Below are 25,895 nucleotides of genomic sequence, written 5' to 3'. Positions count from 1 at the left end.
ATTGAAAGTGCTTGCTCAGACAGAGGCTTCTATGGCTGCTTTTGTTTGGAAAAAAGGGTTAGGGTAAGTTTGCCATCTTTTTTTCTTTTTCAAATGAAAAAAAAAATTGCACTCCTCAAAATAAGGTATAAACAGCCTACCAGAACCAAAAACAGCCTATGAGACATTTTGACAACAGGGAATGCAGTACCGAGGTGATTTACAGCGACTTCTGCCAGGACTCTGACCACGAAGACACATCGGGTTCAAGCTGGGGACAGGAGAGATGTAAAGTAGGACAGGAGCAAGATGGAGGTCGACATCAGCTGCAGGAAAAACCAGCATGTAGAGCCAAAATATTTTCACATCTAACTCAATGAATTATGAATTTGTTTCAAACCAGAATTGCTAATTGTGAGAACAGTGAAAAGACAAAGCATGACCACTTTGGTGAGTTTCATCTTTTGAGATGAAGTGTTTTTACAATGTGTTAACAAGGCAATAAAGCTCACGTTAGTTAGTAAATGAGAGAAACTTAAATTACCCTCTAAGATGGTGTACAGTTATATTTTTCAGTTTAATAAGAAAATAGTTGTAAGAATATTTCCTTTCTTGACGTCTTGTGAGTTTATTTTGTTTATTTAGCATACTAAAAGAGAGCTTGTGGTATTATAAGACAGGACGAGGCAGTCGCTCTGCCTCATCCTGTTTAGCATCTTGCCTCTTGCCTTTCCAGGTGATAGCAGTCTGGCTGATTAGGAATGGCCAATAAGAAGAGGGCACAAGGCTCTCTCTCTCTGTCTCTAGCTCTCACTCCATTTCACCTGACCAGAGATGCAGTCAGTCAGCCGGGATGCTGGCTGGGGTATTATGTTTTGTTTTATGTTTATCTGATGGGTGTGGTAGTCTAGTTTTCGTGGCTTTGTTTCAATTAGGTTTAGTTGTTCCTTTGTGTTAGGGTAGAGGGTTAGCCCCCAGCTCTGACGGCCCTGGTGGGTTGGTCTGGGAGGCTGCCCTTCTATTGTTTATTTTGGCCAGCCCATCAGTATGTTTGTGTAGCCCTGTCTAAATGTTAATAAGTTAATTAGTTAAATAAATAAATAATAAATAAGTTCTTTCTATAAGGAAGGGTATTCTAATGTAATTCATGTAACAGGAACTGTTGTTTAAAATGCATGAGTTCAGTTTAAAAATATAAAAGTTAAGTCAAGACTACTTAAAATGTGTTGATAATATGTTTGGTTGAATGTACAGGCAACTGGTGTTTTATTTGTCAATCATCCCTGTTCTGGCCTGTCGATTGGTCGTCTGCTCAATGGCATGAGCTATCGTTCAGTCGGGAGAGCCTGGGGGTGGGACTTAGAGGAAGCAGGTTAGATCAAGGTAGAGTTGGAGAAAGAAGAGCACGGAGAAAAAGACGACACAAGTAGTAAACGTAATGCCGGAGTATTGTCCTCCTATCGGGATAAATGCAGAGTTTGTCAGCGGTATCTGGACGTATAACGGTTTATAGAAGAGGACTGGACCAGGAAGCCCTCCTTGGACCTTGTTTTCCCTCTAAGCGACGACGGTCGGCTATCGGGAGAGCAGCACGTGTCGAGGCAGCCTTTCGGAGTCTCCCATCTCCATTCCCCCTCTCCATTTTCCTCCATCTTCACCTGTACTTTCCCCCTCCAGACATCTTCACACACACCATACACTAACTGGACCGGAACAGTGAGTACAAAAATCCAGTTGCACGTGCAGCAGTTTTATTTCATGTTGCTTGAGAAAGCGAAAGGGTCATCACTTTTAGACCTCAACGTACCCGAGCACCGATTCAGGCCTGCAACATTTTATTTCTGAGACTGTTTGACTCTATTAAGAGTGCACATTCTTTTGGGTACTGAATTTGTGTTTACTGAGATAGACTGTGAATTAGTATGAAAAGTTTGTGATAAGTGATATTTCTGTGTTTAATAGTGGGTCATATTTGATACTCATATTTGTGTGAATACACTGAGTTTATTTTAAAACTACTGTGTGTGAGTGATACTTAGAATAAATCACAGGGATTCATTGGTACAAAATATATTTGTTCAGGGTTAAAGCATATAGTGAATAAATTAAAGAAATTAGCCCATACAAAATCATTTAAATTCATAGTAACTCTTAGTAGATATTTCATATCTCATTTCATAATCTACAAAGTGGAGGCACCAACCCATTATTTTTACTTACCTTATGGTCAATACATAGGTTAATACGGCACCACAAAACCTTAAAATTAAGAACCCAGAGCCCGCCCAGAGCGATACTCTTCAGATAGTTCATTGTAAATAGCTAGGTATTTGCAATCACTGGGGTAGGGTGCTACATTTGTTTGTTTGATTGTTTAGAGGTTTTCCCTTTGTTTGGTTGTTGTTCAATTAATACATTTGTCTGCAATTTGTTTGTTTGTCTTGTGTTAAACCTCATTTGGAGTACCTACTGTAGGGGGTCGTAACATATATTGGGGGCTCGTCCTAACTAAAATAAAGGTAGGTTTTGTGTATCCTCTAGATGTTGGCTTAGTGGCAGTAAGCCTGGATAGCCTGTAGTTTGGATGTTAGTTTGTTGGTAGCCAGTTGTACTGTGTGTTACTCTTCTGGGGTTTGGGTAACTTTGTGGACACAGTTTTGTTGGTTACTTTGTAGTAGTGCTTGTTGCAGGGCAGTACTTTTGGTACTGAAGTTGCTGTTTAAGGCAGCAGGGGTTTTGTGCTGTAGGCTGTGTGTTACCTTTGAAGATGGAGTTTAAGTTGGTTGAGTTTGTTGACGCTCCTACTCTTGAGGTATTCCATCTGTGCACCAAGTATATTCTGCTCTTAATTGCCGATCATTAAGAGGTAGCTGTGTGAGGCAATACAGAAAGCAGGCTATTAAGGCGGAGGTGTATGCTGCCCTGGTAGATAAAGGTATTTTGCCGCAGTTTCAGAGTACTCCAAAAATTCCAGCGCAGTCGAGTCAGTCTGTGGATGAAGTGGTGAGACTTAAAGAGTTGGAGGATGAGCTGCAGCAGCTGTCCTTGAGAGAGAAAGAGCTGCAGCTGCAGAATGACCTGGAAACTAAAACACTTGAGTTTCGGTGAATTAGAGCTTGGTGTGGCTTTCTCAAGCTGCCACAAAGTCCACAGATTTTGATGTGAGAAAAAATATCCGCTTAGTTCCTCCTTTTAATGAAGGGGAGATTGATCAATATTTCGTTTTGTTTGAGCAGGCCGAAAAGTATGTGGACGCTGTTGTTACAGAGTGTCTTGACTGGTAGTTTGTCTTGACAGTTTACACGTTACTTCCGGCGGATGATTGTCTAAAATTAAAGTAAAAGCTGCGGTGCTTAAAGCTTACAAGCTGGTACCGGAAGCTTACCGTCAAAAGTTCCGTAGATTAATGAAACAAGAACATCAAACTTACACGGAATTTGCTTGGGAGAAGGAGGCTCTGTTTGATCACTGGTGCACAGCTACTGAAGCAGGGAATTTTGAGCAGTTAAAACAATTAGTGCTAATGGAGGAATTTAAAAGCTGCCTCCCGGAGAGAGTGTCAACATATTTGAGTGAACATAAAACTGGTGATATATTTAAAGCCGCGGTATTAGTAGACGAATATGTCCTGACTCACAAGGCTGTGTTTATGGCTTGGCCTTTCAATAAGACTGAGGTTGGTGGAAGAAAATGGCCTCTAGAGCCTGGTAGTAAGAGCCAAGAGGCCGAGAGGGACCGTGAGAAGGAGACAGATGATGTAATGTGCTACTATTGTAAGAAAACGGGTCATATTGTGGCAAACTGTCTGGTGTTGAAAAAGCGAAATACAAAATCACACTCTAAAAAAAATCCTGGTGTTTTTACAGAAAAAAGCTGGCAGCTGAGTTGCCAGAATAATTCTGTATAACATACAGTAAAACTGTAAACAACTTTACAGAACAACCTGTAAATTTATTTTAAACCAGTAAATCATACAGCCCTTTTCTGCTGAATTAGCATGACCACACTGCTAATTCTTTCACTAAAATTGACTTGCAATTGTTGCTTATTTACATCGAATCCCATTTAATTTAACTAAAAGGTACCAAACAAATTACATACATTAACTGTAAAAGCCTCTGTATAAGACATTTATTTATTTATGTCTTATAAGACATAAGTCATTTAACTGATTTTTTCTGCAAATTTTACTCAAACATTGTGTATAATGTATTAATGTAAACAACAACAGCTTTAAACTTTAATATTTACAGGTTCTTCTGTACAGTTGTTTACATTTTTACTGTATTTTTTACAGAATTATTCTGGCAACCACAGCTGCCAGTATTTTTCCGTAAAAACAACAGTGAAAATAAGAAACTGTTTCAGTACATTACAGGTAGATTGAACACTTTTTTTTTAAACGATTTAAATCAAACTCCACTGCCTTTTTGTAGATGTTTGACTTTTACCAGAAATGTGATAATGTTAATCTGTGAGTACACAGATTAAGCATATGAAAATTTAAATTATTGTACTGAAAGATGAAAAAAATCCAATAATAACTTGCCTTTCCAAGAATTTATTAGAGTAAACACAATTAACAAGTACATATGTCATTTCTCTGCTTACATATTTCTAAGATGTACTTTACAAACTTTTGGTTTGTACTTGTACTTTTTGAATAGAAAGCATGTGACAGATTAGTGATTATCTTATTGGAACTGAAAGACTTTCCTGCTCTTAAACTGTCTTAGTACAATTGAGGGGTTATTTTCTTCTAAGAATTTTAGCACCCTCTAAGGATCACTGAATTAACTTGTAAAAATAGATTTTAAAAAAGTACAAATATCTTCAAGCTCTTCAAATTGAAGAATGGGCATTCAAATGAGAAGAGAAATAAAACTCAGTAACAATTGCATAACAACTCAAATTTCGTCAGAATCTTTTACTTTGTTCTTAAGCTTGAAGAACTGAGCAGATAATGAACCAAAAAAAAACTGAAAAAGGGTGAGCGGGGCATATCATTACATGCCATAAATCTTACTGTTTAGTCCATATTCAGACATCCCGCCACTCATGATCTGAAAGTTCCTGAATCAAGGTAAGGACTCTGGGGTTCACGTGAAGACGTGATGTGTTTGTTTCCTCCACTTTATTGCTCTTCTCGGGGTTGATAGAGAAAAAACATCTTGGGAAACAGAAGAGAAAAAAAATAAAAAATTTAAATAATAAAATACAGTATCTACATTACCAAAGGAAAAAAAACGTATACACCCACACACGCAACCCCCAAGCCACTGCAGCAGCTAATTTAGACTTGTTTCAGGTCAATAAAGTGAAAATGGATAAAGCCAATGCAAAAAGACACACCTCTGCAGAAACTCCAGGGTTGATGCCAGCTCTGATGGGTAGTGGATGCTGAAGCAATAATAGCTCCCGAACATCATGCACAGGGCAGAAATAAAGGAAGGGAAGTTGTCCTGTACAATGATTTGATCCACACTCAGCATTACCCATCTCGAAGAATAGGAGGATCGTCCTAAAATGAAAAAGAAAAAGAAAAATATAATTAAAACGTATTTCACAAAATAGTTTTGAGCATTTCTATTTTTAAATTTTCAAGATCAGTTAACTTGCTTACCATCAACACAGAAATCAGTGTCTGTATACAGGTTTAGGGGAGAATTTAAAGCCTTTTAAGGCCATTTTGAAAAACTAAGAAAAAATAGAGAAATACAAAAGAGAGAAGGAAAGACCAAGGAAGAAAACAATTTAACTTACCACACACAACAATGGTGGAAGTCAAGCGAATTTGGTCCATCTGCGCTTCCTCTGCCATGGATGTGTCCTCCACATAACAGAACATGGCATCTTCCTTATCATCAAAGTAGGACAGCAGAAGCAGCACCATCTCTTTCACATATTCAGAGCAACCACTCAGCTCCCCCCTCATCACTTTTAACTTTGTTACAGCCTGTTGGAACTTCTTGTTCTTGTTCACAGCAACAGTATTGAGGTAGTTCAGGAGCTGTTTTCCCTTCTGGTCCAAATTTCGTGTGAAGGTCTCTTTAAGTCCAATTCCAGTGACCTCCTTGAAGTGGACTGCCATGCCAAGTTCATCAAACCAAAAGGGCCACTCTTCCATGAAGTTTTTTATATCTTTCCCCTGGTTCACTTGTTTGCGTTGTGTGTAGAACGTCAACTTCATCAGATGATTGACCTCCTCTGGATTTGAATCAGTTTGCTGACACATCATCCTCAGTTTTTCTTTCTTCTGCTGCTGGCTTTCTGGGGTCTCTCCGAGGGGCAGGAATTTTAAATCCCAGTTAATGCACCCGTTAGTGTCCTGGATTGCTGCTCTCTGTTCTGGAGGAACTTCATCTGTGTCAGACTCATCAGTGTGATACTTTCTTTTTCTTATTTTTGGGGTCGCAGATCGCCTCACATTCTCTACCCTATTTTGCAATTGCTTGACTAGATAGTGATACCCTGGCCCGATCACGTCTCCCTCTATCACGTCCTGCAGGGATTTTGGATATTTTGCAAACATCTTTTTAGCAACTTAAGTAGAGTTTCTTTTACTTACACAACAACTTTTTTGCATCATCTCACACACCACAATCCGGACCATCTCTTTTCTCATTCGTGGACTTGGTCGTTTCCCTCTTTCCAATGACTGCATCAGTTCCTCTGGGAATTTATCCCACGGGGTCATGAATGTATCCACCCAGTCTACATTAGGGCTCTGGCAGCTGTTGGAAGATGTTGAGGTTGAACTTCCGGGTGAAAGAGACTGCAAGGATGTGGGTGGTCCTGGTGAGGCACCAACAGATGAGCTGCTGGTTTCAGGAGTCTGGCCTGCAAAAACATACATGCACACAAAAATGTGAATGCTTCTATAATTTCAATGGATATTTTATGCATGCTACTTTGGACATTGGATGCATCTTGCACTGCAATACTTGACTTACATCTCACTTCCAAGCAGCAAGGAGTTTTCAGGCTTGAATTGGCCTGAAGGCTGACACCAAATCGGCTTCCTCAATAAACTGAAAGTCATCATATGTCTCCACCCCGAGGGACTGTAAGTGCTCTTCTAGAATAGCTTTTGTCACCTCTGGAAGGTAAGGCAAGACCTCAGTGATGGCGGTGTGTAGAAATGTTGATTCAAAGTCAGTCATTTCTGGAATCAAAGAAGAATCGCCAGTTTTCAAGACTACAAATGAAAGAATAACAGTCATTTGACATTTAGTCAAGTAACAGTGAACATGTATACAGATAAGAGGAATCTCTACTTTGAGCATATAGTATGAGTGAGGATTTACACTTTTTAATTCTATACATCTAAAAAAGGAAAAACTGCTGTCATTTTCATATTTTTCAAACAGTATTTTACATGTGTATTTTTAGTCTGCTTTCTCCACCACAGTGGCCAAGATCTTTTTTTTTTTTCGACAGCACACTGTGTTTCAGTGGAATGACTCTGTGCCCATTAACATTGTATGATGGGCATGGATAAAAATCTACCAAGTCATTAATGTTAAGACATTGCAACCGTGTATTTTGTTTTGTCACAGAGTACAGATGGTATTCAGAATGATAGTCAGCTTTATGTATAGCCATCACAAAATACACAGTTACATCATTTTGAATTAAAATTATTTGAAGTTCCCCAAACTCCATGGACTCATCATTTTTTGACACAAGGAAATGCCCTTTTTTATATGATGTACCTTTATATTGTATGTCTGTGGAAACACTAGTATTGTGTTCCAAAAAGCCAAAGTCTCTCACTGCATGTTTTATAGCGTCACTGTAAAGGTTGGGGTAAAAAGTACAACTGTCTTTGACTTGCAGAAGCTGACTGCATTCAGGACCAGCTGAAAGATAGGCCTGAAACATCTGATGCCTTAGGTAGATAAAGTTAGGCAGATGTTTTTCAAATTTTTCAAATGCCTGGCACATCTCTTGAAGTAGCTGTGTTTACTTTCGAAAGGCATCGTCCATAACCTGATCAAGGGGCCAAACTTCAAAATTAGTGCTGGATAGTGCCTCAAGAAGTGATGTTTCGGTTTTAGTGGAGTGTCAGGAAATAAACACTTTCTTGATTCCAAATATTCTTGGATTATAACATCAAGGTAGGCTACCTGAGGCAATGAAATCTTTTGTGCACAAATCATATCAACAATATCTTTAAGTTGGAGAGTTAACTGCCACACATCATCTTCTGGATTTTTAACCTTGTCACCAATTAATACAGGCAGCAACCTTAAGAAGTTCCAATTTTGAATGGCTTGACCCGAAAGCTTGGACATCTCAGAGTTGATGACACATGGCTTTGTTTGAGCATCAGAACTTTTGTACTTAAATTGCTTGATGCACCGGTTTACAAGTGAATATGTAAACCAGTTCTCTTTCTTGATGAAATACTTCAAATAAAGTGCAACATCATAGACAAGACACCCTCAAATAGGTCATGGCCTAAACAAGGTGGGAGACCAGGCTGGCAAAAATGAAAAGCTGTCAGAGCATTGAAAACAGAGTTTACCTTTATGCCTTTGTTGTCCCAATTGTCTTCAGCTTGTAGCTCACCAATAGCAGAATCATAACTTTCAGGGGTGCGCTGTGGACCACACACATTTGGATCATTACCCTGAAACTCATTTCGCGTGATTTCACAGTACCTGCAAAAGTAGTGAGAATGAGTAAAGTTTTCAGTAAACCCACCAATGCTGTGTGAACCCAAATTATGGCCTGCAATACAATACAGAGCCCCTGTGACTGTTTCTCCATCTACAGTTGCTCCATTTTCCTCTAAATCTTGTAAAAAAAAAAAAAAAAAACATCTCTGAGAAAACTTTAGCACTTTAAAATTGTTTTAGGTCATTCTCTCCACACAATAAGACAAGGGACACGTAATCAGTATTGGACAGCACATGAGCAGGTAAATTTGCCACAGAAAGATAAACTGCAACAACTTTGTGTTTTTTCTTAGCAGAGCCGAGGGGATTGACAATTTCAAAAGCATCCTGGTAAAGAATTAGCTTCAGGCATCCTGAAAAGAACTGGTTGGACTTATAGTTCTGTCCATCACTTATCTCACTAAAAACATCTGAGTCTGTTTCACAAGACTGTTGTGACACTGAATTCTTCCATAATGCTGATTCTAATAAGTTACTTACTGTTTGTGTCACAGGTATGTAGTAAGCAAACTTTTGTGTCATATTTTCATCATGTCCTAATGTTACTTTTTTAGGCTCTGTGTATTTGAACATCTTTTTGAATGTCTGAACTCTTGAATATGTTGTTCTCAGTGGTCCCTGATGACAGATCTGAATCCTTCACACAATCACAGATTTTAGCAATAGCATCATCTGTTAGACACATGTCATCTTTCAATAGTGAACGTAGTTTATTTAAGGTGTAATCCTGTCCCAACTCATGCACATTTTGCATCTCTTCAACAATTGCCTGTATTGTTGAAGCTGGAAGAAGGAGCTGCCCTGGCAATTTTAGGTAGAATAAACATATATTCCTGACATAGGTCTCATTGAAATCCTGTGGCAATTCAGTGCTTTCATTTGTTGTTGCATCAGTTGAGCTCTGGGAAGCATCTCCACATGCATTGACAGCAGAAGACTGACAAATAGTTTCCCTGTTACTGATGCTATCCACTGAACATGCTCTATGTTTCCTGGACATATGAGCAGTAAATGATGATTTCACAGTGAACGTATTTTTACAACCGGTCACTGGCCATGCCACAGGTCACCCCTCCACCAGATGATCTTTTAAATGGGAAAAAAGATCTTTCATGGTATGAAATTGGCGCTCACACAGTGAAATGGCACATTTTAAATCCGTAAAATCGGCGCTCGTAGTAACAAAGGGTATGGGTACTTTGTGAACCTGATAGAAATGTGCTTTAAAAGCTGTGCAACTACTAAATGTCTGCGTGCAGTCATTTCCGGCACATTTGAAAAAACAATGGGGTTCATTCCTGTGAACTCTACAGTGCAGCACATAGCCCCTCAACGTTTGAAGTGTTTTGCTGCAAAAACGGTAGGTAATCATTTTTAGCAAGATAACAAAACCACCCTTTTTTTTAAAGCTTTTACCCTCTACGGAAGACGCTGCATTAACCACAGCTAAACATCAGAGATGTAAACAATGAACAGAAATATGTTAGCATCAAGCATGAAACCCGCCAAACTAACTTACCCCCGCTCAGTCAGCCTTGCTATTATGACTGCAAAATATACCCTCGGACACAAGCTGAGGCGAGTATTTTTCTGACAACAAACGGTCGAGTATTCCAAGTTCCAAGTTGCTGTTTACTGATTGGATGAGGCGAGCTCATATTTAAAATTCAAACAGACGTTATTTCGCGGGGCTAAAAATCATAACGTTTCCTAAATCCTTACAAATTTGACCCGTTTTGTTATTGGAAGCAGTAAAAATACCCCTACTGACATTCCTTAAGTCTGAATTTGAAGCCTGACTTTATGAAGTGTCTCAGAATGGAAATAATTCAATTGGTTTATATTATGATTGATGGACTTAATAGTTATAATGAAACCTACCATTCAAAAATGTTGTTGCAGCCCCACTTTCAATAAAATTAATGCAAATAATTATGGCTATAATATAGCGTGATTGTGAATGTTATGTTCTCTTTCGTATGAGAATATCTCTCCACCACATATAGAATATATGTTATGGGATTGCTGACATCCTGGCAGCTGACGTGAATAATCATTTAAGACACACCACGCCTACCGTGGCTTCCCCTGCACCGTCTATAAGTAGACCCCGCTGCGCAGAGTACCGTTGAATCCTCTGATTTTCACTGCAGATCAGACGACGTGGAAAACAAAAACAAAGACAGAAACAATAGGAAGAGTGGGGAGTTTGAACGGTGGCTTTGCGGGTGATCCGTTACCTTTGGGTCGAGAGTTGGTCTAACGTTAGGCTCCTCTCAGGGTTGCAAAGTCGCTGTCTTGCTCTCTCTTTTCCTTTGAAGAGGAAAAGTGAGCTGAGGGTACCAGGTGCGGTATAGCTGGTCTGAGGATGCGACATAGTCGCGGGTGCAGCCAGCGTCCTCTCTCACTACATTCCTCTTCTTCCACTTTGGGCGATTGAAGTTTTCCATCGGGAGGGGGTACCGTGTGCGGTACAGCTGGTCTGGAGAAGCGACGAGTCGCGGGCACGGCCGGCGTCCTCCCCCTGGGTTGCTTCGCGTTACAAAAAATAAAAATAAAAATAAAAAATAAACTTGAATAAAGAGCAGCGCATGGCGAAGGGCTGTCGGCTGTCTCTCCCCCCTCCATTTATTCAGTTATTGGTATATCGGCAAAGCGAGGTCACTGAAAGGGAAAGGGCTAGCACTTGCCGGTGTTATCAAAACATTGTGGGCACTTCCTGGTCACGTGACAGTGAGGTCATGGCTATGGCAAGCCGGGAGGGCCCGACATGCTTGGGCTGTAGGAGGGAAATCCCTATAGAAGATTCCCATGATATTTGTGTTTATTGTCTGGGGGAGGACCATGCACAGGCAGTACTGGAAGATCCTGCTGCATGTATGAGTTGTTTCTGCATGACAGCAAGGCAGAGAGAGGCACGCCGCAGATTGTTTAGGGCAGTCACCCCTTCTGCAGGGCCGCAGCCTGCCAAGCGGTCTAGGCTTGCGACTGCAACAGTGGGGTCGAGGGCTGGTACAGACGCTGCACAGGCCTCTATTACTGTTTGCTCAGCAGGGGGGGTGCGGTCTGTGACTAAACCCCGCCCAGTCAGGGCTGGGCCCTCATATGAGGATGTCATAGATCTCCATCCCTCTTGCCCCTTGATAGATGTGGAGGGGGACGAGGACGACAGTCTCTCCCTGCATCCCTCGGACGAGGAGATAGATATCCTTTCCATAGATCAACGGGAAGGGGAGGAGGAGTTTGACGAGAAGCGGTCGCCTCGTCTACAAGGTCTTATCAGCAGGGCCGTGGCTGCCTTGGAGGTGGACATGCCACCCGGCCAAGAACCTGCCCCATCGCGCTTTGATGACGAGATGGGAGGGTTTCAACCTACGCCGCGGTTCCTGGTGCCCCTCCTCTCAGATTTTGAGGATGTGGTCAGGAAGCAGTTTAAGACACCACTGACAGTGGGTCACTGGTCTGGGCTCTGTCGAGCCATGACTGCAGTAAATGCTCCAGAGAGGATTGGCTGCGGGCCACCACCCTCTGTGGACACGGCATTGGCAGCTCTGGTGGCTCCCTCCAACTCAGTTCTGGGGAAAGGGAAAAGCCGAAGCAAGAACTGCAGCGCAATGGATAGCTTGCTTGAAAGAATGCATAGCGCGATGGCAGTTCAGACAAAACTGGCCAACACGGCAGCCATATTGTCTCTGTATCAGCGGCATTTGGTCCAGCAACTATCAGAAGAGGGTGGGGGACAGCTGGTAGGTGAACTACAGGAGGTCTCCTCACTTCTCCCTAAGATCATGAGGGAGCAAGGGGTGGCAGCGGGCAAGGCCTTGTCAGGGCTCTGGCAGGCACGTCGCCACCTGTGGCTGTCGCAGTCCCAGTTGCAGCCTGAAGACAAGGCGTGTCTACTCAGGCTGCCGGTGGAGCCAACGGCTATGTTTGGACCAGACGCGACAGCGATGATCCAGCAGGCGCAGGAGGCTCGTCGCGCAGCCCGAGAGATGTCTAGCACTTTGAGGCCGAACACCAGCTGGCAGGAAGGGCGTCGGCTGCAACAGCCGCAGCAGCAGCAGCAGCAGCAGCAGCGGTTCAGTCAACCCCTGCCCGATCTGAGGGTTAGGCTGGATGCGGCACGGTGTGGTGGAAAGGGGAACAAGGGCCATGGTGGTAAAGCACCCCAAGGTCCAAAGTCCCGATCCTGACGCTACATCTCCCCCAGCCTGCCTCCGCCCTCAGGGGTCTCAGGCTTCATGGGAGGCCCTGGGGGCGGACCCCTGGGTTGTTTCTACAATGACCAAGGGGTATCGTCTTCAGTTTCTGAGCACCCCTCCTGTGACTACGGTGCCTGCATTTTCCATTGTCGCAGATCACCAGCACAGAGAGGTCCTGCGCTCAGAACTGACCACTCTTCTGGCCAAAAAGGCTATCAGAGAGGTGGGGCAGGAAGACAGGCAGGCAGGATTTTACTCCCATTATTTCCTTATCCCAAAACGCGATGGGACACTCCGGCCAATTCTGGACCTCAGGGGCCTGAACAAGTTCCTCCGACCTCTGAGGTGCAAGATGTTGACGGTGCCACGAGTGAAACAGGCTGTCCTTGTGGACGACTGGTTTGCAACAGTCGACCTCAAGGACGCATATTTCCAAATACCAATTTGGGAGGGCCACAGGAGATTTCTCAGGTTTGCCTTCGACGGCAAAACCTTCGAATTCTGTGTCCTCCCCTTTGGCATCTCACTAGCTCCCCGCACCTTCACCAGGTGCATGGACGCAGTCTTGGGGCCTCTGCGGCGGCAGGGTCTCAGGGTAATGAATTACCTCGACGACTGGCTAATATGCGCTCAGACAGAGCAGCAATGTCGTCGTCACGTGGAAATGTTGTTGTCACACATCCAGGACCTGGGTTTGTGCATCAACGACAGAAAGTGCAGTCTGCAGCCAGCTCAGACCACCCAGTTCCTAGGCATGTGGCTGGATGCCAGGACGGGATTGGTGAGATTGACTCACAGACAGGACAGACAGGACTCCCTCAGCGATTGTCTCACACATTTTCGTCTAGGGGCCAGAGTCACTTGGAGGCTGTGTCTCCGCCTCTTGGGCCTCATGGCTGCTGCTGTGCAGGTGGTACCACTAGCTCTTCTGCACATGCGCCCAGTGCAGCGGTGTCTCTACAGTCTGGGCTTGTGCCAGCAGGGAGACCTACGGGCAATGGTACTGATCACCAGGAGGTTGTTGTGGCCCTCAGGTGGTGGAGGGTGCCATCGAACATCTCGAGAGGCAGCAGGCTGGGTCCAGTCCTGCGTCGCCAGGTGATGTCTGTGGATGCATCCCTCAAGGGCTGGGGCGCTCTCCACGAAGGCAGGGGCACCAGCGGGCGCTGGGGTGTCCTCAGCCAGGGCCAGCATATCAATGCGTTAGAGCTAAGGGCAATTCACCTGGCCCTTCGGCATTTTCTGCCGAGGCTGCAGGGCCGCCATGTTCTTGTAAGAACCGACAGCACCACGGCGGCAGCATATGTCAACAGACAAGGAGGCATGGGCTCTCCACGTCTGTGCAGGATTGCACACAATCTGTGGACATGGGCATATACGCGGTTCCTGTCAGTCAGGGACATGCATGTGCCAGGAGTGGGGAATGTAGCGGCAGACCTCCTCTCCAGGAGTGGACCACATCCTGGGGACTGGAGGCTGCACCCAGCAGTGGTAGAGGAGATCTGGTACCGCTCCGGCAGAGCGGTGGCCGATCTGTTTGCCTCGGGAGACAATGCTCACTGCCCGCTGTTCTACTCCGTGGGGAGGGACTCGCCTCCTCTGGGCATCGACGCCATGGCACACCAGTGGCCTCAGGGGCTGCTCTACGCTTTTCCCCCATTCAGCCTTCTGCACAACCTGCTGCAGAGGATCAGTCGGGAGGAGGTCCGTGTGATCCTGGTGGCGCCAGACTGGGCCCACATGACATGGTTCTCGTGGGTGACACCACTCCTGGACGGGACACCATGGAAACTGCCAGTTCGCCGGGACCTGCTGAGCCAGGCAAACGGGACCCTGTTTCATCCCTTTCCCCAGGGGCTCAATCTCTGGGCCTGGCCCCTGAGAGGGCCGGTCTATTAGACATGGGGCTCACAAGCTCTGTGGTTCAGACCCTGCAGAGTGCTCGAGCCTCATCGACCAGGGCGGCATACTCTTATCGCTGGGAGCTGTTCGTGTCATGGTGTGCCACTAACAAGATCAGCGCAGTGACATGTGCGGCCCCAGAGGTGCTTAGGTACCTGCAGGAGCTCCTGGAGGCGGGGAAATCACCATCAACCCTGAGAGGTGTGGTGGCAGCCATCAAGGCCTCTCGTGTGGGTGAGGCTAGGCTATTCGTGGATGACAGCGGCCTTCTATCACAGTTCCTGAAGGGTGCGCAGAGGCTTGTGCCACGCAGCAGGAGGCCAGCCAGCCCGACGTGGGACCTGGGTCGGGTTCTGTCTGCCTTAGAGCAGGAGCCCTTTGAGCCCCTGGAATCTGTGAGCCTTCAGTGGATGTCGCTCAAAGTGGCATTCCTCTTGGCAGTAACATCAGCCAAGAGGGTGGGGGAACTGCAGGCTCTCTCTGTACATGAGAGTTGCTGTAGGTTTCTGCCAGACAACACAGGAGTCATCCTGCGTCTGAATCCGGCGTTCCTGCCGAAAGTGCTCACCGACTTTCACCTGAGTCAGTCAGTGGAGCTGCGCTCCCTTAGGCCCTCCCAGGAGGCAGGCGAGGGTCAGGAGGAGTCAGCGCTATGTCCGGTCAGAGCACTGAAGATCTATATTCAGCGTACGGCGGCATTCAGGAAAACAGATCAGCTGTTTGTCTGTTTCAGGCCCCAGTGCCTGGGTGAGCCAGTGTCTAAGGCTAGGCTGTCCCATTGGGTCGTGGAGGCAATTCAACAGGCATACAGAGAAGCAGGCGAGCCGGTGCCAGTGGGAGTAAAGGCACACTCCACGCGGGGCGTGTCGACCTCCTGGGCCTTATGGCGGGGCGCCACCCTCTCAGAGATATGTGCAGCCGCTACATGGTCGACCCCGACCACGTTTATGCGGTTTTATTGTTTGAATGTGGCTGCCAGCACCTCCTTCGGTGAGCGTGTGCTGAGGGCCACTTCGAAATAGACGAAGAATCCACTATGCCCCTGTGCTGGTGTTAGACCAGCCAGGGTGATGTCCCAAATGTTTGTATATAGTTCTTGGGTGATTTGCACACACTGCGTTTTTGTTTGGTTTTTGCACCCGGTGGCAGTGACGTCTCATTCGAAAATACCAGAGTGAGTGGCTATAGGAGCGGCGTCTGCTCTGTCTCCTTGGTACCCTCGCGGTGTGTCTTACAGAGTCCCATAACATATATTCTATATGTGGTGGAGAGATATTCTCATACGAAAGAGAACGTTGGGTTACAGGGTAACCCTGGTTCTCTGAGTATAGAGAATATCTCTCCACATCGAGGCCGCTCGGGACCAGTTCAAATCAGAGTAATCAACGGTACTCTGCGCAGCGGGGTCTACTTATAGACGGCGCAGGGGAAGCCACAGTAGGCGTGGTGTGTCTTAAATGATTATTCACGTCAGCTGCCAGGATGTCAGCAATCCCATAACATATATTCTTGGTGGAGAGATATTCTCTATACTCAGAGAACCAGGGTTACCCTGTAACCCAACGTTATTTTCCCAAGTGTTAAACCTAAGGAAAACACACACAAACATTAAGGAAGAACAATTAATTAATTCTTAAACCCCTCATATTAACATCATTTTACTGTATTTGTACTTTATATCTGTAAAGTATAATATATGAATCTGTAAAATGTAATCTGGTTTCTTTCAGTATAAAAATCTACCCGACAAAAAAACCCTATTATTTTAACACTCTCATGTTGTAAATTTAACTATATTGTATTGTTTTTTGTAGTACAGTTTTCCTGTGTTAAAACTACAGTAATATGTAAATTTACAAAGAAATATGATTCTTTTTACATATAATTACTTTAAAATTAACAGCTGCAGTGTTTGGTTTAGTATTTTACAAAATATGACTGTAAATTACACACTGCTTCATTGTTTCTCTATTTACAGCTTTTTAATATCGTGATTTAACAGACTCAGACTCAGTTAGTCTCACAGACAGGTGAGACATAGCGACGACCTGAGGGCAACAGAGGAAATTCACTTGCAAGCACGTGACCAGGAGAAGACAAAATGTTGTTTGCTTTCCTCAGAGTTTGTTGGTCACAAAAACTGGTCAGGTCCCTAAATTTCACTCCCGTGATCTTGGAACATGTTTTAATAATGCTGTACAAGATGTTTTCATCTTTCAGTGTAAGACTGGGAAACCAGCGGATGAAGGAGAAACACAGGAGACTTTCGATAAAAGACTGATAAAAACGACAGAGAATAACAGGGCTGACAGAAAAGGAGTTCAGTTTGCGGAGAAGATGAATTCTCTGTTGCCCTCGCTTCACAATGTCTGCAGTGTTCACATCAAATTTCAGCTTCTCGTCAAAAAAGGTGCCTAGATATTTATATAAAGGAACCCTTTCCACAGTTTTTCCATGGATGGTGTTATCTACAGCTGGGTTTTTGTTGCGTCTAAAATCAATTATAAGCTCCTTAGTTTTGGACACATTTAGGTCTAAGTAGTTTTTGTCACACCATGAAACAAAATCAACAAGAGCCTCCCCGTGTCCTGATTCAGATCCAGACAGCAGTGCAGTGTCGTCAGAGAATTTGACTAGGTAGCTGCCTTGCCTAACGCTTCTGCATTCATCTGTATATAAAATAAAAAGTAAGGGGGAGAGGACACACCCTTGTGGTGAACCGGTGGACAGAGCTAAGGAGTCTGAAACACAGCCATTTACAGAAACCCTCTGCTTTCTGTTAGTTAGAAAATCTGACAACCATAAAACAACCTAGTGGGGGTGATTAAAATCACTTATTAGCCTCTTAAGTAGATGTGGCTGCATCAAATTGAAAGCCGAGGAAAAGTCAGCGAATAAGAGCCGAGCATGGGCTTGAGGTTTTTCCAAGTGTCTATAGAGGCAGTTAAGGATAAAAAGCTTGGCGTCCTCCACGCCTTTCCCTGCCTGATAAGCAAACTGGAGAGGGTCGATGCTCCCCTCCATATGTGAAATAATCATGTTCTTCATAATTTTCTTTCTCAAAGACCTTCATACACAGTGATGTAAGTGCTACTGGTCTAAAATCATTAAGTTGTTTGGGGGATGAGTTTTTTGGAACAGGGATTATGATTGAGGATTTCCATATCATAATCCCTGTTCCAAAAAACTCATCAGAACATCACTGTTAATTTCACAGACATTTTTTACAGTGCAGTAGCTTTGGTAAACAAACTGGGAAAAGAGCTGGATGTACCTGTGGGGTCTGGGTTCAGTGATTTGGGGAACTTTGTGCCGTTTGTTATGGATGGGGTTGTCTAATTGCCAGGTGGCAGTGTTACGGTTCCTATAAAGATCCTGCGGGACACTGCAGCCTCCAAGTCTTTTATCTTGGAGGAAGTTCTGCCTCTCAATACCAAGTCCGCTATTGGTTCAAATGTCCCTGTTAAAGATTTCAGTATGAACGATATAGCTGTGCCTCTACAGTCTCTGTGGAGTCAGACCTGGTGTCAGGTGAAGTAGCTGTGGGGGTCCACCCTGAGTTTCCGATTAAGGGGGTTGCCTTTTTGATGGGGAATGATTTGGCTGGAGGGAAGGTGTTGGTTACGCCAGATGTAACGCCGGTCTCTGTCAGGCAGTCTCCAGATGCTTTGCCTCAGAGGTTTCCTTAGGTTTTTGCAGCATCCACTGTCACTTGATCTATGTATAAGTGGAATAAGGATGACATTGATTTGAGTGACAGTGTTGTGTGTAACCTTGATGAGAATCGCTCCTGTTCCCCATGCGCTGCTGAGCGGAGTGACACAAGCAAGAAAACTCTACCAGAAGGTTTTGCCCCTGTCTTGTGAACAACTGATTGCTGATCAACGGAATGATGTCACTCTGGACTCTGGACCCATGGAGTGCCTCTGCAGCAGATGACTGGAGTGCGGTGACTCAGATTGTTGTCCCAGCTCCTTATCGGACTGACATTTTGAATCTAGCACGTGATGGTCCCCTTGCTGATCACTTGGGTGTAAAGAAAACACATGACCACATTTTGCGGCATTTCTTCTGGCCTTGTTTAAAGCGTGATGTGCGATATTGTAAATCCTGTCACATTTGTCAGGTTGCTGGGAAGCCAAATCAAACCATTCCTCCTGCTCCACTATACCCGATTCCGGTTGTTTGTGATTCACTGGAATGGGTTTGGTTGACTGTGTGGGTTCACTTCCACATAAAAAGGCTGGTAAAAGGTTTTTGTTGACAGTGATGTGTGCGTCCACTCGGTTTCCTGAAGTGTTTCCCCTGCGTAAGATAACCACATCAGTGGTTTTTAAAGCGTTGACAAAGTTCTTTTCATTATTTGGTTTGCCAAAGGTGGTACAAACAGACCAGGGTTCAAACTTTATGTTGCGTGTGTTTGGTCAGGTGCTGAAGCAGCTCAGAATTCGACACTGCCATTCTAGTGCATATCACCCTGAGAGCCAGGGTGCAGCGTTTTCACCAGACACTGAAGACCATGCTGCGCACGTATTGTCTGGAGTTTGAAAAGGACTGGGATGAGGGGGTTCACCTGCAGATGTTTGCCATTAGGGAAGTGGTACAGGAGTCTCTTGGGTTTAGTCCTCCGGAGTTGGAGTACCCATACGGTACGTGGTCCCTTGAAGCTGTTGAGGGAGAAGGGGCTGTCCCCAAAGGGACGGAACAAAATTTGCTGGAGTATGTCAGTAACTTCAGGTTGAAACTGCGTTGGGCTTGTGAGATAGCTAGTGGCAATCTTGAGACAGCACAGGCCCGGATGAAAAGATGGTTTGACAGAGAGGCTAGAAGTAGAGAGTTCAAGCCTGGTGACAAAGTTCTGGTGTTGCTGCCGATTCCTGGTTCTAGCTTTCAGGCTTGCCATCATGGACCCTATTTGGTTCAGGAGAAGGTTGGGGACAGAGACTACCTTGTAGCCACCCTAGATCGCCGACGTAGAATCCGCCTCTGTCACATTAACTTGTTAAAATCCTACTGTGAGAGGGAGCAGGCTCAGTTGTGGCATTGACTAAGGGAAAGCTGTTGAACTCTGAGATCTTGAAAAACCTCCCTGCTCGTTTGTCTCATCTCCTTGAGCTGCAATGCTCGGACTTGGTTAAGTTAATTGAGTCTAACAGAACACTGTTTGCTGATGTTCCTTCTCAAACCAATCTGTTGAAGCACAATATTGATGTCGGTGATTCACAACCCATCAAACAGCATCCATATCGAGTAAATTCAGATAAACGTTGTCGTCTTAAGCAGCAGGTTGAGTATATGGTGCAACATGACATTGCTGAGCCCAGCTGCAGTGCATGGAGCGCCCCATGTCTACTTGCCAATAAAGCTAACGGTGAAGATCGCTTTTGTACAGATTTTCACAAAGTTAACGATGTAACAAAACCTGACTGCTGTCCGCTCCCGCAGATGGAAGACTGTGTGGATTGTGTTGAGGGGGCCTTTCTTACTAAGCTAGACTTATTAAAAGGATATTGGCAAGTTCCGTTGACTGAGGAGATCACAAAGGAGATCTCTGCTTTTGTCACTCCGGATGACTTCTTGCAGTATACGGTCATGGCTTTTTGTGTGCGTAATCCGCCAGCCACTTTTCAGTGTTTGACGAATGTTGTCTTGTCTGGTTTGCCTTTCTGTGCAGCATATCTTGATGACCTTGTAGTCTGTTTGGAGTCATGGGTTGATCACGTGAAGTATCTGAGCTTGGTGTTCTGTCATTTGAAGGAGGCAAGTTTGACAGTGAATTTGTCAAAGTGCAAGTTCGGGCAGGCAACTGTGACTTATTTGGGAAAGGGGGTTGGGGGCCGACAGGTTCATCCTATTAAGGCTAAGGTGGAGAGCATTGCTTCTTTTCCTGTTCCAACCAACCGAACTGAGCTTCGCCGTTATTTGGCGGCCCATCAGTATGTTTGTTTGTTTGATTGTTTAGAGGTTTTTCCTTTGATTGGTTGTTGTTCAATTAATAAATTTATCTTTCTTTAAACTGCAACTTGTTTGTTTGTCTTGTGTTAGACCTCATTTGGAGTACCTACTGTAGGGGGTCGTAACATATTTCATAATATATTTGACATGACATGTCAGTTTAAAACTAAAATTCTGAAGTCCTGCACCTTTTAAGAAGCCATGTGTGGCTTTATTTACCGTGACGTGCCCATACAGTATTAAAATTCAGAAGTATTACACTGCCAAGCACTAGGTATATACCTAGTCCGTAACATTTTCGTGAAAAATCCATCCCAAGTCTTAGCTAAGATTAAAAGTTGTCCTGTGTATGACTGCCTGTGTTCACTTTTGTTTGCATAGACATCTGTTTTGGGTGTTTCTAATCGTGAATATAAAATAAAAACAAAGGAAACAATTGTGTTGCAATTTGAGAAAAGGTGAGGACCCAAAGAGCCACAGCGCCAGTCTGGGGGGACAGATTCAGACCGGCAGGCAGGTTGTGACCCAGCGGTCACAACCTGCCTTGAGGCCTAGCGGGAGGCCAGTGGTGAAGGTGGAAATCCTCTTGAGGCCTAGCAGTAGGGCCGGCAGCAAAGGCGGAAGCCTTCTGTAGGCTTATCAGTAGCCCAGCAGTGAAGGCGTAAGCCCTGTGGAGGGCGGGAGGTTGGGAACCACTGGTGGATGTCTGCCAGACCGCTGACGGAGAAACAGGCGCTAGAGTCAGCCGGACCACTGATGGAGCCATACTGGAGGTGGTCGGCCGGGACGCCGATGGAGGAACACTGGAGGTGGTTGGCTGGGACGCCAACAGCGCAACACTAGAGGTGGTCGGCCGTGCCACCATCTTGGAACTACTAGCTCGTGTTGGCCGTGCCACCAACTGGGAACCACTGGCAGATGTTTGCCGGGCTGCCAACATAGAACCACTGGCAGGTGTCGGTTGGCCCGCCGACGCTGGCGCTGGGGCGCTGGGCAGGCTTGGCTCTGGGGCGCTGGGCAGCGGCAAAGACGAGCACCAGGGCAGCGGTGAAGAACAGCAGACCAGGGAGCCAGATGTAAGGGAGTCAGGATGTGGTCGGGGACCTCGCTTTCTTGGGGGAGCCACCTTGTAGGCTAGGTGGGTTCCCCAGAAAGAAACTTGGGGCTTGTCTAAGGTGTCAACAGGCTTCGGCTGGGGACTAGCAGGCCCTGGAGCTGACAGGAGAATAGTCAGCTGACGGCTAGCAAACACTGGAGTTGATTGGAAGCTAGCAGCCTGGTGGCTAGCTGACCCTTTCAGACCCACATAAGTGGGACTCACCCACATGTCCTGAAACCATACTAAATGCTGAATCAACTCAAGTAATTCATCTGCTGGGTCCATTATTGTTCAGTTTGTTCGGTTGCAATTTGGGAAAAGGTGAGGACCCAAATGCAGAAACACGGGAGGAAGGCAGGATAAGGAACTAAGAGTGAGCTTTATTAAACAAAAATCTGAGAATCCAAAGATCAAGAATCCAAAAACCATCAAAAACAGTGAAAGGGGTGATGGGCTGGAAAAGCTGAAGATACAGGAAAGAGGGAAAATCACACAATGACGGAAATGAAAAGCAACACACAACACAAAAGGGCAAAACTCTTCACAGAAATCACAGAAAGATAACCAGAATCATGACAAATTGATTTCATTTATTCACACTTTAATCATTAAAAAAAAAAACAGTTTCCAAATCGTAATTAAGGATAAATGAAATTGCATCAAGTCAGCTTCAATCACAGTGTATTATCTCGTAACAAATGTTAAGTTTTTGTATCAGATTGTGGACTATGTATCTTGAAACATGTTGAATCATCCGAGCTAGTTAAATACACACCCCAAATCAATACCAAACTGTTTAAAAAATATATTAAATGGTATCCAGCTATATGTGTGATCTGATGCTGTTTAATGCTTGATGACAACAGGAACATCCATCGCATACAATGTACATCACGATGGATTGCCAGAAACACAACTCTTTAGCCATACAACACAAAGCCCTGTGCAGTGAAGTGTGCACCACTTCAGGTGGCCAAGTGCTGATCTCAGGCTTGATTCTTGAAGAGAACCAGGAAGCATTAATCCTTATCTCCTTAGCAGCAAGCTGCTTTAGACAGGTTTCTGAAGAGGGGAAATAGGCTTTTGAGTAGCTGTGCGTTCCTTTTCCTCCATGCCGCCTTGTACCCACGAGGCTGTGGAAGATGCAGGGTTGGAACAGAAGGCATGTGCAATAAGCCGTGAGAAAGACGACCATCGTCATCCCTTGCCTAATTGATGCTGTGCTGGCATGACAATGCAATTTGCATACGAGAGATGGTAAATGGCTGAATTAGATTTTATTCAAATTTGTTTCCACCTCCAATTTTTATCATCAACCAGTTTTGAATAATCATTCTATTTCGCTCTCAGGTCCCAAAATCCCCACGCTAGTATGGGAGGTTGAGATATTTCCAGACCTTTAAGCAAAAAAATCTGATTTAGCTAAATTGCTCTTTAAAGATATAGTAGTATAATCATGATTGTAGTGATATGAGGCATCACTGCCATATCAAACTTAGTTTTGCTGCACCACCGCCCCTCTGGCTTATTAGCCAATCATTGCTCATACAGAGGGGATAAAAGTAGGCAGTGTTCCTCCTCCTGACCTCTCGCTTCCTGCCTCTTCGGCCCGTCCACTTCCGGGTCGTGGTACTCGCCACTAGCATCTGAGCACAGGTAGGCGCACGTTGTCATGCTGTTTGTGTACATTAGTCCGTGTTTCATGTAAATCAAACCGTGATTCTTTAATAGATCCGGCGTCTCCACTGCGGTCAGGCGATCATTAGGAGTGTTTACCACTGCCGACCAGAGCATTGGTGAGTTACGACGTACTTCTGTTTATTGCTGTAGCCAGGTGCTAAGCTCCCCTTCTGCTCCTCTCCCTCTGATAGTCTGCTGGTCGTGTGCGGTATGGTGGCTGTCTTCCCCCACTGTGTGTGATTCTCTTCACCCCTCTCCCTCTTTGGATGGGACGCCAATATACCCGGACTGATACCCGGAGTTTTGGATGCTAAAGCTAATTAAGCTAAGTAAGCGCTGCTGCTCAATCACAGCTACTTGGCCACTGCTACGTCATTACCGCTGCTTCGCCGCTGTTCTGCCACTGTGCTGTTGCTGCTGCTGCTTGCTGCCGCTGCTCCGACGGCTCGGTTTGGCTCGCTGTTCGGCCACTGTACTGTGCTGCTGCTTTGCTGCCGCTGCGCCAACAGCTTGGTTTGGGTCCGGCCTTTGGTCAGCCTGCTTTCTGCTACTGACACTGCGTGCCGCTGCTGTGTGTGTGTGTGTGTGTGTGTGTGTGTGTGTGTGTGTGTGTGTGTGTGTGTGTGTGTGTGTGTGTGTGTGTGTGTTTTTAAAGGCAATCTGCCGAGGTTTGGTGTTGTTTATTTGTTTATCTTCTCTTTAATGGTTGAATTTCTTTTGGTAATTTTTTAGTAGTTGGGTGTTTATTGTTTTTGTTGGGGTAATTTGTTTATTTTGAGAGTTGATTGCAATTAAAGTTTTTCTTATTATTTGAGTCAAACTCAATTAGTTATGGTTAATCCTTGAGTTGATCTCTGGCCAGAGACTCTTGATTTCTTGTCTTGGTTGGTTGATTTATGATTAATTCAATATTTTTTCAGTTTATTAATTATCTATAGTTTGTTGGCACAACTTATAAAATATTGTTTTTTCTTTAAATTGTGGGCCCTCCTAATTGTGTTTTTCCTCTTCCCCTAGTGCTGAAGGCCGACGGTGTTGGTGGTGGTGGTTCCCCTCGGTGGTGGTGATCCCTTGTGTGTTGTGTGATCCCCGTTCAAGATTTTCTTTGTTGCACGTCACCTTTTTGCTGTGAGTGGGGTGTTCTCCTTTTTCTTTTGGATGTCATCTCCCCTGTCACAACCCCTCCTCCAGCCGGTAAGCTTCAGCCTGAATCCCCCCCTTTTTCTCCAGTTGGGCTCCTTTCTCCTTTTTTTCTGTTTAGTGCCAAACCTCGTGAAATTTTAAACAATAAAAGTTTGTATATGTGATCATTGAACTCCGTCTCCTGCCCTCCCTGAGTGAACGAACCTGAGTGCCCTTTTGTTGTAGGTAATAATTGACCTTTAGTACGGGTCCTTGGGCCCTAACCCAAGGTGGCGTTGTTGGTATTTGGTATATAACATAGTAATCACCCTCCTGTTGCCACATAAGACATAAATGATGACCTCTGTCTATGGTTTGGAAGCTGAAAGTAAAGAGTATGAATACAGTCCTCCTATTTAATGCTACCATTACTGCTATAAAGTCCAGGAATATGTAGGCTATATGCTGCACTGAATACTAGTTGAACCTAAGAGGGGTTTCTGAAATGGTGTTGGTGAGTATCAATAAAACAACAACAATAAAATAACAAGAAACAAGCATTAGACCCATTGAGACATATTTACACATCCAAGTGAGCACAATTAATGTGCATGCAGAGTAAAGTGAAAATAAATCATTGTATAAATAATAATTACCTCAGCCATGGCCCAACAGTCCCCTTTTGTACTCACTCATATAAGATATAAGCCACCTAAGTACACCTGCTTTTTCTCATCAAGATCCATACATTATCTTCAGAGAAATTAACAAAAATGCTTAAAAATGCCTGCAATGTTAAAGAAAGTGAGAAAAAATTCCCTGGATCCATCCTTTTATCTGGATCCATGCCAAAAGTTCACGGGGTCTATTCTGATACCCATTCTCCATCCAAGTGGAAATCTGTTCAGTAGTTTTTGTGTAATCCTGCTGACAAATCAACCAACCAACCAACAAATGGACACAATGGAAACATTACTTTCTTGGCCGAGGTAAAAAGATCTATAACACCAAAGATTATTACTTAAACATACTACAAGGAACTATTAACTTTGGTTATGGTTATGAAACATTAAGAGTTAATTGTAAAGTAGTGGGACAAATCCATCATTCTAAAGTGTGCAAATTAGCTGCCTAATAGTAAGATAGAACATTTGATAATGCCATGCCAACTGAGAGTGACAGTTTAAGTATGGTTTATGCATGCTATAATGTCTCAAAAGCATAAACTTTAGGAAGCTATTCTTGATTCAAACCTGCTTCCAGCTGATTGAG

The sequence above is a fragment of the Pagrus major genome, chromosome 5, assembly GCF_040436345.1.
Source record: "Pagrus major chromosome 5, Pma_NU_1.0".
Lineage (NCBI taxonomy): Eukaryota > Metazoa > Chordata > Actinopteri > Spariformes > Sparidae > Pagrus > Pagrus major.
The sequence above is the reverse complement of the archived record's forward strand: the minus strand, read 5'-3'. Positions refer to the sequence as shown.